Source organism: Phoca vitulina, unplaced genomic scaffold (assembly GCF_004348235.1).
Source record: "Phoca vitulina isolate PV1807 unplaced genomic scaffold, GSC_HSeal_1.0 scaffold11, whole genome shotgun sequence".
Lineage (NCBI taxonomy): Eukaryota > Metazoa > Chordata > Mammalia > Carnivora > Phocidae > Phoca > Phoca vitulina.
Genome location: NW_022589714.1, coordinates 22,420,534 through 22,436,865, shown reverse-complemented (window position 1 = coordinate 22,436,865; position 16,332 = coordinate 22,420,534). Strand labels below are relative to the sequence as shown.

Below are 16,332 nucleotides of genomic sequence, written 5' to 3'. Positions count from 1 at the left end.
GGGATTTTTTTGGGGAAATGTATAAGAATTCTATCATGAAATTCAATTCCAAAGAGACAACTAGAGAGCTAATTTTTTTGGGGGGGCTGCTATTTTTTGTTTGTTGCTTCTTGCTTGCTTGTTTATATATATATATACACTTATTTATTTATTTATTATTATGTTATGTTAATCACCATACATTACATCATTAGTTTTTGATACAGTGTTCCATGATTCATTGTTTGCATATAACCCCCAGTGCTCCATGAAGAACGTGCCCTCCTTAACACCCATCACAGGCTAACACATCCCCCCACCCCCCTCCCCTCTAGAACCCTCTTGGGACTTCATCAAGATAAAAAACTTTTGCACAGCAAAAGAAACAGTCAACAAAACCAAAAGACAACCGACAGAATGGGAGAAGATATTTGAAAATGACATATCAGATAAAGGGCTAGTATCCAAAATCTATAAAGAACTTATCAAACTCAACACCCAAAGAACAAATGATCCAATCAAGAAATGGGCAGAAGTCATGAACAGACATTTTTCCAAAGAAGACATCGGTCAGTATCAGGGAAATCCAAATCAAAACCTCAATGAGATATCACCTCACACCGATCAGAATGGCTAAAATTAACAAGTCAGGAAACGATAGATGTTGGCGGGGATGTGGAGAAAGGAGAACCCTCCTACACTGTTGGTGGGAATGGAAGCTGGCACAGCCACTCTGGAAAACAGTATGGAGGTTCGTCAAAAAGTCGAAAATAGAGCTACCATATGATCCAGCAATTGCACTAGTGGGTATTTACCCCAAAGATACAAATGTAGGAATCTGAAGGGGTACGTGCACCCCGATGTTTATAGCAGCAATGTCCACAATAGCCAAACTGTGGAAAGAGCCAAGATGTCCACTGACAGATGAATGGATAAAGAAGATGTGGTATATATACACAATGGAATATTATGCAGCCATCAAAAGGAATGAAATCGTGCCATTTGCAATGACGTGGATAGAACTGGAGAGTGTTATGCTGAGCGAAATAAGTCAATCGGACAAAGACATGTATCATATGACCTCACTGATATGAGGAATTCTTAATCTCAGGAAACAAACTGAGGGTTGCTGGAATGGTGGGAGGTGGGAGGGATGGGGTGGCTGGGTGATAGACATTGGGGAGGGTATGTGCTATGGTGAGCACTGTGAATTTTGCAAGACTGTTGAATCACAGATCTTTACCTCTGAAACAAATAATACATTATATGTTAAAAAAAAAAAAAAGAAGAAGATAGCAGGAGGGGAAGAATGAAGGGGGGAAACAGAGGGGGAGATGAACCATGAGAGACGATGGACTCTGAAAAACAAACTGAGGGTTCTAGAGGGGAGGGAGGTGGGAGGATGGGTTAGCCTGGTAATGGGTATTAAAGAGGGCACGTTCTGCATGGAGCACTGGGTGTTATATGCAAACAATGAATTGTGGAACACTACATCAAAAACTAATGATGTAATGTATGGTGATTAACATAACATAATTAAAAAAATAATAAAAAATAAATAAAATGAGTCTCTTGCAGACAGCATATTGATGGGTCTTGTTTTTTTATCCAATCTGATAGCCTGTGTCTTTTGATTGGGGCATTTAGCCCATTTACATTTAGGGTAACTATTGAAAGATATGAATTTAGTGCCATTGTATTGCCTGTAAGGTGACTGTTACTGTATATTGTCTGTGTTCCTTTCTGGTCTATGTTGCTTTTAGGCTCTCTCTTTGCTTAGAGGACCTCTTTCAATATTTCTTGTAGGGCTGGTTTCGTGTTTGCAAATTCCTTTAGGTTTTGTTTGTCCTGGAAGCTTTTTATCTCTCCTATTTTCAATGACAGGCTAGCTGGATATAGTATTCCCTGGCTGCATATTTTTCTCATTTAGTGCTCTGAATATATCATGCCAGTCCTTTCTGGCCTGCCAGGTCTCTGTGGATAGGTCTGTTGCCAATCTAATGTTTCTACCATTGTAGGTTACATATCTCTTCTCCCGAGCTGCTTTCAGTGTTTTCTCTTTGTCTCTGAGACTTGTAAGTTTTACTATTAGATGTCGGGGTGTTGACCTATTTTTATTGATTTTGAGGAGGGGTTCTCTGTGCCTCCTGGATTTTGATGCCTGTTCCCTTCCCCCAATTAGGGAAGTTTTCTGCTATAATTTGCTCCAATATACCTTCTGCCCTTCTCTCTCTTTCTTCTTCTGGGATCCCAATTCTAATGTTGTTTTGTCTTATGGTATCACTTATCTCTTGAATTCTGCCCTCATGATCCAGTAGTTGTTTATCTCTCTTTTTCTCAGCTCCTTTATTTTCCATCATTTGGTCTTCTATATCGCTAATTCTCTCTTCTGCCTCATTTATCCTAGCAGTTAGAGCCTCCATTTTTGATTGCACCTCGTTAATAGCCTTTTTGTTTTCGATTTGATTAGGTTTTTGTTCTTTTATTTCTCCAGAAAGGGATTCTCTAATATCTTCCATGCTTTTTACAAGCCCAGGTAGTATCTTTAAAATTGTCATTCTGAACTCTAGTTCTGACATCTTACTAATGTCCGTATTGATTAGGTCCCTGGCAGTTGGTACTGCCTCTTGTTCTTTTTTTTGAGGTGATTTTTTCCATCTTGTCATTTTGTCCAGAGGAGAATAGATGAATGAGAGAACAAAATGCTAACAGGGTAACAACGACCCCAGAAAAATATACACTAAACAAATTAGAAGAGACCTGAAACTGGGGGAAAAGAAAGGGAAAGAAAGAAAAAAGAGAAAGAAAAAGAAAAAGAAAAAGATAAAAACAAACAAACAAAGAAAAAACAGAATATGATCATATATGATCAGGCTGGTGCATAGATCAGTGCGACACACTAGATTTTGGGCATATTTTGGTCTGTTAGAAGAAAGTGCCTCCCAAAATTTTAAAGAAAGAAAAACTTATATATGTACAAAATTAAGGGTAAATACGATGAAGGGATGGAAGATGACTATAAAGATGAAAATTATAAAAGATTTTATAAAAGGAATTGATAAGTTGGTTGAAAAAAGAAAGAAAAGAAAATAAAAAAGAAAAGGGAAGGAATGTGATCAGGCAGTAGACTAGAACAAAGCCATACACTAGAGATTTAGGGTATATTTTGGTCTGTTAGAAGAAACTGTATCGCAAAATTTTAAAGAGAGAACAACTTATATATACATATATATACCAAAAATAAGGTTAACTACTATGAAGGGATAGAATATGACTCTAAAAATGAAAAATAAAGTTTTTAAAAAAGGGATTTATAAGATGTTGGTTGAAAAAGGGAAAAAGAAAAATTCAAAAAAAAAAAAAAAGAAAGTTAAAAAAAATTAACTTTGAAAGACTAAAGAATCATGGGAAAAAAGCCATGAATTCTATGTGCAGTATTCCCTGAGCGCTGGGGTTCTGCCATTCTCATTGATCGGTAAACTTGGTCTTGGGGGGGCTGTTCTTGCTGACCTTCTGGGGGAGTGGCCTGTTGCCGTGGTTCTCAAATGTCTTTGCCAGAGGCGGAATTGCCCCACCCTTGCCCTGTCCAGGCTACGTAATCTGCCCAGGTTTGCTCTTGGGAGGTTTTGTTCCCTGCAAGCTTTCCATACAGCTTTGGAGGATGAGAGTGAAAATGGCAGCCTCCCAATCTCTGCCCCGGAGGAGCTGAGAACTCGGGGCCCCACTCCTCAGTGTGCCCCCAGAGAGAAGCAGTCAATCACTCCTGTCTCCTTGGTCTCGGCTGCACTCCGTGCTCCCCCGGCCTGTGACTGAGCATTTCTATCTCTGGCACACGACCCCGTTTGGAGTCTCCAAACTCAGCAGATGCCTGTGTTGTGCTCCTGTGCTGCTCCTCCTGGGGGAGGAAGGAGAGTCTCCCTGGATCTGCCACTTGTTGGGTCCCTGCTGGAAGAGCAGTGGCCCAACTATGCCGTGGATCACAGTTTATGGCAACCCCATGCTGAGATCCCACTCCTCGGCTCCGTCTCTGCAGCCAGCTTCCCCGCTCCAATACCTGGGAGCTCTGCCACACTCAGGCACCCCCAGTCTTTCTGTTACCCCAAGGTTCCTGAAACCACACTGTCCCAGCGAGGGTTCCACCCCCCGCTTACCCACTGGAGCGACGTCCCTGAGCAGAGCAGACTTCTAAAAGTTCTGATTTTGTGCTCCGCTGCTCTATCACTTGCCAGTAGCGGCTGACAGAGGCTCCCTCCCCCCACTGTCTATCTTCCTGAATATCTCCTCGGATTCACTTCTCCGCACATCCTACCTTCCAGAAAGTGGTCGCTTTTCTGTTCAGAGAGTTGCTGCTATTCTTTTCTTAGATCTCCTATTGAGTTTGTAGGTATTCAGAATGGTTTGATCCCTATCTAGCTGAATTCCTGGGACCAGAAGAAATTTAGGTCTCCTACACCTCTGCCATCTTGCTCCTCCTCAATAAATGTTTTTGAGTTTCAACTCTATTAGTGTTTTTGATACACTAGGAACACTATATGTCTTATGAAAAATTAATCAGGAAATAGGGATAGGGATTTTGAAGAGGAATAGAAAGTTACAAATTTAAAGGGAGTGTCTGCCATATTGAGAAGGTGAAATATGAGCAAAACTTTGAAGAGAAAGAAGGGCAAGAAACTTTTTGGATATTTGAATCTGGGTGAAGTAAATCAATCTTCTTTAGTATTCAATGCCAAGAAATGTGACAGGTCTGTGATTTTACCCTATTTGTAAGCTAATGCAGTAGCCTCCCATGACTTTATGAACACTGGTTCAAGATACAGGATTTCTGAGTCAGAGATGAAGGACAATTTGTTACTCCTAGCACTAGCAATAGGCAGAGAATCATCATTTTTGCACCCTTTCTTAAAGCCCCAGCCCCCATATGGTGACAGAAGAGGGCCAGATTACATGTGTATACAAGTAGGCTGTGTTACATGAGTGGAACTCTGACTTAAGGGAAACCAATCATTTTATGATATTGGGAAGCATGCTTGACCCTTGTTATGGAGGAAGATATTATTTCCATCTCCCAAGGCTGTCAACTATGAAAATATCCTTGAAAAGATTGTCCAAAACAAAGAGTAGTTAGTACTTCACTTTGCAAGACATACAGAAACAAAAGGCCAGATTCATACCTGACTTTACATGATTTTAAGATATGAAAGAATAAAGTCTCCTCCTTTACTCAAACTAGCTGAAGCAATTTGCCTTACACTTTCAAACGAATTAGCCTTGACTAATATATACGTGCATATATATTTACATATGTGTCTTGAGTAGATGTGTTGAGAGGCTCTTTTTTAGTGTAAACTTGTGATATTCCCTCATTTCCTATGGCGTATCACTGGACATCTTTCTATCATCCTAAAAATATCCAATTGGATTATTATGCGAATTGTTTTAGTGTTTATTAAAACTTCCCTGATTCATATTTTGTATCATACATCCTAACATTAGGCTTTTTAGAAAAATATTAGTAACTGTGAAATGTAAGCTTTAGTTACTGCTTTTATCACATTTTAAGTGACTCAAATCCTATAAAGCTAGTAACTTCACATTATAGTCAACTTTTTTTAGATACATGAAGTTGAGATTGATCATAAAATTTTAATAAATTGCATTTCTCTTGTATTTTCCAAATAACAACATTGAGAAATACCTTTTATTTGTTTTGCATACTTTAAGATATTAATGAATACTTAAAATGTCAAATTGGTGGAAAGTGGTTATATAGGTTTTTCAAGGTTATTTATGTACTGGTCTTCATATAGAAAGTTCATAGGCATCATTATTAGGGAATATGCTAAATACATATTTTGCACTATCTTAGCCAAACTGCCTGGGTTAAAATCCCAGTTGTGCAACTTACTAACCATGTGGCCTAAGACAGTTTATTTAACTTCTCTGTTTCTCTGGGGTTTTTTAAAGATTTATTTATTTATTTATTTATTTGAGAGAGAGAGAGAGAGAGAGAGAGAGGAGGGTCAGAGGGAGAGGGAGAGGAGATAGAAAATCTCAAGTAGACTCCCCACAGAGTGCAGAGCCCACAGCAGGGCTCAGTACCACAGCCTTGAGGTCATGACCTGAGCTGAAATCAAGAGTGGGTCGCTCAACTGACTGAGCCACCCAGGCGCCCCTCTCTCCATTTCTGTATATATATATAAAAGGGATAATTATATTACCTGCCTCCAATGGCTTCAGTAAGGACTACATGAGCTTTTTTTTGTGTGTGTGTGTGTGTAAATCAGAAGAGAGCTTGGCACATAGCGGTAATATGGTGTTTTAGTTGCAATTCTCGTATTTTATCTCATTTCCTTGCGACCATATGCATGTATCTATAAGATGGTTGGCTGCTGTTATAGTACAACTTACGGGTGTGGAAGGCTTTCTCTGGGCATAGCTAAGTAGCCCACATGGAAATCAAACCTGCCATTCACTTTATTTGAACCAAGCTAAAACCAGATGAGCAAATTAGCCTGGATACAGAGTTGGCTGCAGTGGGTAAGTCATAAAATAAGAGAATTGATTTGGAACAACAGTCTCATCTGTTCCTGAACTCAAAGTAAACACATGCATACTACTCTGTGTCACTTTTACATCAGATATTTCTATGTGGAATTATTGGTATTCTAGGGAGTCCTTTTCTGTGAAAGAACAGATTTATTTATGTTGCAAAGATAATAGGCCTATAATGGGAAGGGTAATGGAGATCTGTACTGAGGGCATAATGCTGTGATTCTTGTGGCTTGTTAAGATCAGTGGGTGCACACAGAGACAATAGCACTAAGGAAATGATGAGATGAGCATTATGTGTTTTAAACCACAGTTAATTACACAAATTACACATATTAAGTGAAAGAGAATTAACCACTCACTTTGTACGTGCCTATTTGTAACAATAGGTGGCCTTATGAATATAAGAAAACAAGAAGTTAAAAGAATACCCATTCTCTCAAAAACCATCACAAGAACCAGAACAATATTGTTTGGTTCCTACTAGTGTTAGGTTATACTCAATGTCTAAGTTCACTGTAAAAAAAAAAAAAAAAAAATGGGAAAACTAGTGGGTGTCTATAAAATACAGCAACACACACCTTTAAGTCTTCAAAGTCCCAGAATTTAATACTGATTGGATCATTCTCCCACATTTATAAATGCTGCTAAAACATCTCTAGAATTAAGTTCTGGACTCTACAGCCTATGTAATAACATGGATTAAAGAGAAGTATTGCAAAAATAATCAAAAATTTCAAAGTTTGAGTAAGAATTTATAGGGAGAAGAGTATGGAGAATTTTTGCTTCTTAGGGGAAGAAAAAGGAGGATTAAATAACAGATTTCAACTATGCAAACTATTACTTTCTACACATATTTCCTATACTTTATGGACTGTGAGAATTTTGAGATATTAGGTTAACTACCATTTTGAGTAATTTTTTTTTTTTTTGTAACCTGGAACCAGAATGTAGAAATCTTCAGATACCATATATATGTGCAAAATAGGCAATCTTATCACAAATATTGTGCCACTATTCTTAAAATTTCAACTTTTCTGTATTTTGGGAGTCAGCAAACTTTATGGATTCCATAAGTAAAAGATGCTGAACTCAAGAAAGCTGGAAATTTTAGACAAATGAGTGCTATGGAAGAATAATCACAGGATTTTAAAGAGGGTAAACCTACATTAACTAATTTCCTCATATTTTAAGTCTAATTTTATCTGTGTCTTGGGTGTGATAGCATATAATATTTTCCCTGAGTGGCTTGAGGCTTTTTTCCCTTTTGGTTACTCAAGGCTTTATGCCTTCCCCATAGCTGTGCCACTCCTCTTTTCCAAGTGCACCATTAAAGAAAGAGTTATCCTTTCAAAGCATAAATTAAGTCTCATTTCTACTGTACTCAGAATTTTCTCACTTAAATCAGTGAAAAGTTTGGGGGACCTGGTGGCTCAGTCGGTTGAGCCTCAGGCTCTTAGTTTTGGCTCAGATCATGATATCATGGGCCCTGGGATTGAGCCCTCAGTTCAGGTTCTGTGTTCTGTGTTCAGTCGGGAGTCTGCTTGAAGATTCTCTTCCTCTGCCCCTCCCCTGACTCGGGCATGCTCTCTCACTCTCTCTCTCAAATAAATAAATAAATCTTTGAAAAAATCAGTGAAAAAGTCAAATTTTTACGTGTCTATTACTGTCTGTATATTCAGTCAGGCCCCATTACCTTTCTGAAGTTTTCTATTAGTCACCCCAACCCCTGTTCTCTAGCCAGAGGTCTTCTTGATACTAAACAAGCCAAATGTGTTCTCACCTTTGCACATGCTTTCTCAATACCTACAATGTTTTTCCTTCTCAAATCCAAAAATTTCATTCCCTTTATTCTCTAAGCTCCTGATCAATGTTCCCCATCAATTAAGACTTTTGCATATCAGCCTACGTGAAATAGGAAAATATCAACTCTGTGTGTTCGATACCTTGACCTTCTATACATATATCTATAGAGCTTGTCATCATTTGAGTTGTGTATTTATTTATGTTCTGTTCTTTCTGCTATACATTATATGAATGCTGGCATTTTGTATGTTTTTTTTTAATTCTATGTATCTATCTATCTAATCTATCTATCTGCCTCTGTATCCCTAGCACTTAAAACAATGATGGGCACAGTATGTCTTCAATATTTATCTGTTAAATGAATGAAAAGGTGGAAGCATGAATGAATGGCATTGTCACTATTGATGTACTTGCCCCATTTTCCTTACTAAAATTTAACTCTGAGGGCAGTTCCTTCTGTAGTTATTTAAAAGATAATCACTGAATTAGCAGTGACTGATTAACATGTGTTTGTTGACATTTAAATAGCTAACAGAAAATGGTGGTAATTCATTAAGGAACAGCATGAAAGAAGAAATGGTTTGATTGCCTTTTAAGATGTTTCAGATGAGAATAACTCTGGTCCTAATAAATAGAATGAAGAGCACATTAAAATTGTTGTGGGTCAATGTTTGCATCATAGTATAATCATTCAACAATTAACAAATGGTTATTGAGTGCCTTTGTTATGCTAGATATTGTGCCAGGACTTAAGGATATAACAGGAAGAATGCTCTCCAAGGATATAACAGGAAGAATGCTCTCCAAGGACTTGCATTCAACTGGGGAAACAGAAAAGTAAGCAGATGGTGAATAGAGTCTGATAAAATATTATGTAGGATGACACCTAACTCAGTCATGGGATAAAAGGAATATTACTGAAGCACGTTATACAACTTACCACACAATTTAAGAATGAATAGCATGGCTTTAGTTAAGCATAACCTTAGTTAAGCATGGAAGATTAATATATATATATATATCACTTTACTAAGATGAAGTTTAAAATAAACCAATGTGGTGGGAGAATACAGTGAAAAAAATATTGAAAAACCATAAAGCTAGAAAAGGGGTAATAGACGAAGGAGACCAGATAAAGCTAAAAATTAAGCCAGGAGTTGGGAGAAATTCTCAAGCAGTCTAACTTGAACAATAGAAGTCCAGAAAGACAGGAATTAGAAGTAATAGGAATTAGAAGTACAGTTAAAATGGAAAATAGGAGACTTGGCTAAAATTCTCTATATAAAAAAATTAGACTTCCTTATTCTCTCCCTAGCCTGAAAGGTTGGGAAACTTCCCCTCTTCCAACCCAAAAGGACAAGATAGAATTGAAACTCAGGAAAACTAGGCTTAGCTGAAGAAAGTATGGGTACTCTACTATAAAGAAAAGATGGATTGAATTAAAGTCTATTTAGAAAGTGGTGAAACTATTAGTCCTTTCCCCTAGTTGACTCTGAGAACATTAGCAACTAGACCTATACATTTTATGAGGGATTTGATGGCTTTCTCTTTGGGAAACTGTCTATGACAAAATTAAAACAAACAAACAAAAAACCTTATATATAATAAATTGGCCCAGTCATAATAACCAAGAGTAAAGCATTGACTCAGAAAGGCTTTCTCAACAGCAATCAGAAGACAACCATGAAAATGTCTTCAAAATTCAAAATAGGGGCGCCTGGGTGGCTCAGATGGTTAAGTGTCTGCCTTCGGCTCAGGTCATGATCCCAGGGTCCTGGGATCGAGCCCCACATTGGGCTCCTGGCTCAGCAGGGAGCCTGCTTCTCCTTCTCCCTCTGCCTCTCTCCCTGCTCATGCTCTCTCTCTCTCTCTCTGTATCTGTGTCTCAAATGAATAAATAAAATCTTTAAAAGAAAATTCAAAATAAAAGCTATTTCTACATAAAATTATACCAAGACAAACTATTATTCATGGGTGAGATTAGAAGGACATTCTCAGGCATGCAGGTTTGAGAAACTAACATTCCATTGTATGACTGGCACCTGTGGGATGTGTTCCACCAAACTGAGGAAGACATCTAATAAAGAAGAAGATCTGGGATCCATGAAATAGTGGATTCAACTCAGAAAATAGATAAAGTCCTCAGGAGTATTGAGAATAAAGAAAAGTCTGAGAATAAGATCTTTGTAGCAGGCTGGTGGAGAACATAGCGAAGATTGGAGCAGGAAGACAGAACTTCAGAAGGGGCATTTTTGAAGAAGATAAGACTGAGATTATCTTATAGGCTTGGGTGTATTTCAAGGAGATGCATGTTTCTGGGGGAGAATTAGTTCATAGGGACAATGAAAATACGCAAATGAATAAATATAACATCTATGTTAACATAATCTTTATCAGTTTACTTTCCTTCCTTTCTTTGTTCTACAATCCCCTACATTTGTTTTTTTTGTTTTGTTTTGTTTTGGTAAAACCTCCCCAGTAAGCTACTTGCATGTAAATTCTTATTTTAGGTTCTGTTTTGGGAGAATCCGAAGTAAGCAAAAATATATATACATAGTGAAATATTACATTAAGACAGAGTGGCAATTTGATATTGTATAAAAATCACTCCTTAATTCGGCAAAAGTTTTGAAAGAGATGCATGGAGAAGACCAAGTACAAAACTGTTGTAGTAATCCAGATTAGAAAGGAAGATGTATTAAAACAAAATAATGAGATTGTAGAAGGAGGCAAGTAGATGAATATGAAAGCTAAGTCAAAGGTAGAATCAAAAGGAATTAGCATTTGAGACAAACCGGACCGCGAGGCTTCGCGTTTTCTCTTTCGCAGCCAGCGTCGGAGAGCGATGGGCATCTCTCGGGACAACTGGCACAAGCACCGCCAAGACCGGGGGCAAGAGAAAGCCCTACCACAAGCAGGGGAAGTATGAGCTGGGACACCCCTGCCGCATACACACAGTCTGAGTCCTGGGAGGCAATAAGAAGTACCATGCCTTGAGGCTAGACGTGGGGAACTTCTCCTCGGGCCCTGAGTGTTGTACGCGAAAAACAAGGATTATTGGTGTTGTCTACAAAGCATCCAACAACGAACTGGTCCGCACCAAGACCCTGGTGAAGAACTGTATTGTGCTCATTGACAGCACACCGTACCGGCAGTGGTATGAGTCCCACTATGCACTACCCCTGGGCCGCAAGAAGGGGGCCAAGCTGATGCCCGAGGAGGAAGAGATTTTAAACAAACAAACCAAAAAAACAAAAAAAAAAACAAAAAAAAACCAAAAACGATCAAAGAAAATTCAGAAGAAATATGATGAAAGGAAAAAGAATGCCAAAATCAGCAGTCTTCTGGAGGAGCAATTCCAGCAGGGCAAGCTTCTTGCGTGCATCGCTTCAAGACCAGGCCATTGTGGCCAAGCAGATGGCTACGTGCTAGAGGGCAAGGAGCTAGAGTTCTGTCTGAGGAAAATCAAAGCCCGGAAAGGCAAATAATCTTCCTCCCATCTTTGGTCATGCAATAAAGGTGTTTATTGTCCTGGGAAAAAAAAGGAATTAGCATTTGTTTTGGATATTGGTGGTAAGTGAAAGTAAAAAGTCAAGGGAATCATCCTTCCTTAGGCAACTGAATAAATGGGTAGGGAATACAGGAGGAAAGTCAGATTTAGTGAGTAGTTTCATAAATTGAATTTTTTCAAATTTGAATATATTCAGTTGAACTACCTGTGTGATGCCCAGGTAGGCGCTTGTACATATGTGATTAAAATTTAGGATTGGGGTTGCAGAGTGTGATACACTGGAAATAATCAATTAGAGATTATGATAATTTAAATGATAATTGGGTACTGATTTAGTATAAAATATCTCAGTATAATAATAATAATGTTGTGTAGTAACATAACTTACCTAATATTTTCCCATATCAATTTTAGTTATAAATTGCTGAATATAATGCATAAAAATGTCATTAGAACTCCTTTTAGATTGTGTAGTAGGATGTCAACAGATAATACTTTTAAGCTATTGAGACTCCCTAAGCTAAATCTGAATTATCTCAATAATCCTGCTACGTTTGGTTTGTTCAAAGTGACTGTTCTTTTTAGTATTGCTAAATAAGCAAAACCTATATTAGTATATAGAAAAACATACAAATTAAAAACTCATAAAAACAGGTAACAAAAGGTAATTTCAACTATACTTGCAACATACCATGATTATGAATTTGAAGACCAAAGCTTTTAATCTTATAGCAGTTTGATGATTTGGCTTAGGAGTGCTATTTCAGCTTGGAGGTGAACTAGAACTACCTAAGGAAATTCACTTTCTTTTGGAAGAATGATTAGGGTCCATATTATGCTACTTTCAACTACAAATTTCTCTGAAAGAAGCCTCTACTGAGGATGAAAGTCACCAATGGAAACAAAGATTCCTGAACTGCCATCTCCCATTCCTGTCTTTCAAATCAGGAAATCAAGACACTTATCTAGAGCCGGTCCAGCTAGCTCAAATCAGTTCGGACATAGACTGATTCTATAGATCATGACCCTAATTTTGTGTAGTCACTTTGAAAAGAATGGACTCTCCCTGAATTTGACTGAGCAACTTCTTTTCATTGAATTTCTTTGAAAGCTACTTCTGTGTGTAGCACATTTTCCACAATAGAAATTCAAGGATTTTTCTATCTCAATACTGTCAGCCCAAATGACTTCAAGCAGTTTCAGTTCTGCCATCTGTAAGATGAATTTGCTCAATCAAGTTAAATCACTGTACCAGCTCAGTCACTGCACCAGAAAACATTCTAGTTTTGTCTAACTGTTCTTATTCCAAGGTTAAATTAATGTCTAAAGTTTCACAATTTGCCCCTAACAGTCACTTATATATTAGTAAAAATATATTTATAAAAAATCATTTAGGTAATTTAAGGAGTCTCATGGAATGAAATATATATTTGGGTTTCTAATAAAAATTTTAAGATTTGTTTTAAAAAAATATTTCTCTATTAGCTGAATTTTAACCTACATACTTTATAACTTTATATATAGTGTATTCTGCCTTCTTAATACATGTACACACACACATGAACACATACAGGCTCATAGGCAGAAGTCTCAAGTTCAGCTTACCTTTAAAATTTCTTGCTCTTCTTTGCCCTATTCAGGTTATATCAAATCTTTTTACACATCCAACTTTCATCATCTTCGTTTTTTTTTTCCACCTACAACTACCTTCACCTGTCTTGAGTCCCTATCTAAACATAGGAGCTCATTTCTTTTTCTTTGTTTTATTATTTTCCCAAGGGCTGTACTAAAATTATTTAACAAAGCTCTGATAATACAATAAGAAGACATGTTTTAAAATTGCAGAACAGACTATTTAATGTAGCTATGGGGAGTAATTGGCACCTCGAGTATGCAGTGTACAAAAGCAGCCATCTTACTTTTCCAAGGTCCCAACTTATGGTCCTGCTAATTCTAGCACTCTCAATTGCCTTCAGTCCTTTCTTTACACATGCTCTTCCCACCAGCTGTTATAAATCTTTCTTCTCCCTCCATTCCCTTGATTTATTCCTAAATAGGTTTCTGTTCTCAGTTTAGAAATTGTTTCTTCTGCTTAGATTCCCCAAACTGGGTAAGTGTCAATAATATGTGATCTCAGAGCATATTTCGTACAGAACTAAGAATAAGCAAGAGTCTTTGTTTTTGTTTTCTCATTCTTCTGGCTTATTTTGCCATTTATTCTTAAAACTTTTTCATTGTTTTTGAAATATTGCATTTTTCAAAGGAAGTTTTTCTTTCTTGTAATTATAATATACATCCCCCCTGCAAACTTTGGAAAATTACACAAAATAAAATAACTCACTTCTATGAATTTTTTTTAGGCTCAAAAGTGACTCTTCATCAGCATGCACAGGGATAGACACAAAGTGACATAATTAAATATGTTTATCATTTTGAAATTACAAAATACATTCCTATGTATTACCTGATTTAGACTTCAGGACCTTCCAATGAGGTGACCAGGATAGATAGTGTAATCTAAACTTAGAAATGAGGGTTTTGTGGGCGCCTGGGTGGCTCAGTTGGTTAAGCGACTGCCTTCGGCTCAGGTCATGATCCTGGAGTCCCTGGATCGAGTCCCGCATCAGGCTCCCTGCTCGGCGGAGAGCCTGCTCCTCCCTCTGACCCTCCCCCCTCTCATGTGCTCTCTCTCTCTCTCATTCTCTCTGTCTCAAAAAAAAAAAAAAAATATTTAAAAAAAAAAAAAAAAAAAAAAAGAAATGAGGGTTTTGTGATTTCCATCAGTGATTACATTGCTTTTTAGGAATCATTGCTAATCCCTATAAGTGTCCCTTGCATTTCCTACCCAGAGCTGCTCACTCAAGGGTAACATGAGTTTGATCAGTGTGTGTATAACGGTTTTATTCCCATTTTACATATGAGGCATTATGTTGCAGAGAAATTCAATTGCACAGCTAATGAAAAAGTCAATAATACAACTCTAGTTTTCACATTCAGATTCCTGAATTATTTACATTAATTGCTGAGTAACATAATAAATGGAAAACATTTAGTACCCTGCCTGGAAAATAGCAAACGTTCATTTACTATAAGCAATTATCATTAGTTTCCTTATTTTAAAAAGTTTAAGAGACTTTGTACTATTCTTACAACTTCTCTTTAAATTTGGAATTATATTAAAATAAAAAGTTACCCAAAATGTCCTTATTTTTGTAGACACCAACCAAAATATTTATAAACATAAAGGTAAGTAAAATATTATGATGACTGGATTTGCTTTAAAATACTCTGCTAAAAATGAACTATTGGGACTTCATCAAGATAAAAAGCTTTTGCACAGCAAAGGAAACAGTCAACAAAACCAAAAGACAACCAACAGAATGGGAGAAGATATTTGCAAATGACATATCAGATAAAGGGCTAGTATCCAAAATCTATAAAGAACTTATCAAACTCAACACCCAAAGAACAAATAATCCAATCAAGAAATGGGCAGAAGATATGAACAGACATTTCTGCAAAGAAGACATCCAAATGGCCAATAGACATATGAAAAAGTGCTCAACATCAGGGGTGCCTGGGTGGCTCAGTTGTTAAGTGTCTGCCTTCGCTCAGGTCATGATCCCAGGGTCCTGGGATTGAGCCCTGCATCAATCTCCCTGCTCAGCAGGAAGCCTGCTTCTCCCTCTCCCACTCCCCTGCTTGTGTTCCCTCTCTTGCTGTGTCTCTCTCTGTCAAATAAATGAATAAATCTAAAAAAAAAAAAAAAAGTGCTCAACATCACTTGGCATCAGGGAAATACAAATCAAACCCTCAATGAGATACCACCTCACACCAGTTGGAATGGCTAAAATTAACAAGTCAGGAAATGACAGATGTTGCTGGGGATGCGGAGAAAAGGGGACCCTCCTACACTGTTGGTGGGAATGCAAGCTGGTGCAGCCGCTCTGGAAAACAGTGTGGAGGTTCCTCAAAAAGTTGAAAATAGAGCTACCCTATGACCCAGCAATTGCACTAGTGGGTATTTACCCCAAAGATACAAATGTAGGGATCTGAAGGGGCACGTGCACCCCAATGTTTATAGCAGCAATGTCCACAATAGCCAAACTATGGAAAGAGCCTAGATGTCCATTAACAGATGAATGGATAAAGATGTAGTATATATATACAATGGAATATTATGCAGCCATCAAAAATTGAAATCTTGCCATTTGCAACAACATGGATGGAACTAGAGGGTATTATGCTAAGCAAAGTAAGTCAATCCGAAAAAGACAGTTATCATATGATCTCACTGATATGTGGAATTTGAGAAACAAGGCAGAGGATCACAGGGGAAGGGAGGGAAAAATGAAACAAGATGAAACCAGAGAGGGAGACAAACCATAAGACACTCTTAATCTCAGGAAAGAAACTGAGGGTTGCTGGAGTGGAGTGGGGTGGGAGGGATGTGGTGGCTGGGTGATGGACACTGGGGAGGGTATGTG

The 16,332-nt window shown here is 37.7% G+C and overlaps 1 pseudogene; it reads left to right on the top strand.

Annotated features, from left to right (window-relative positions):
• The first annotated feature begins 11,179 nt into the window (after positions 1-11,179).
• On the top strand, positions 11,180-11,822 carry LOC116635883 (annotated as a pseudogene).
• The last annotated feature ends 4,510 nt before the right edge of the window (positions 11,823-16,332 follow it).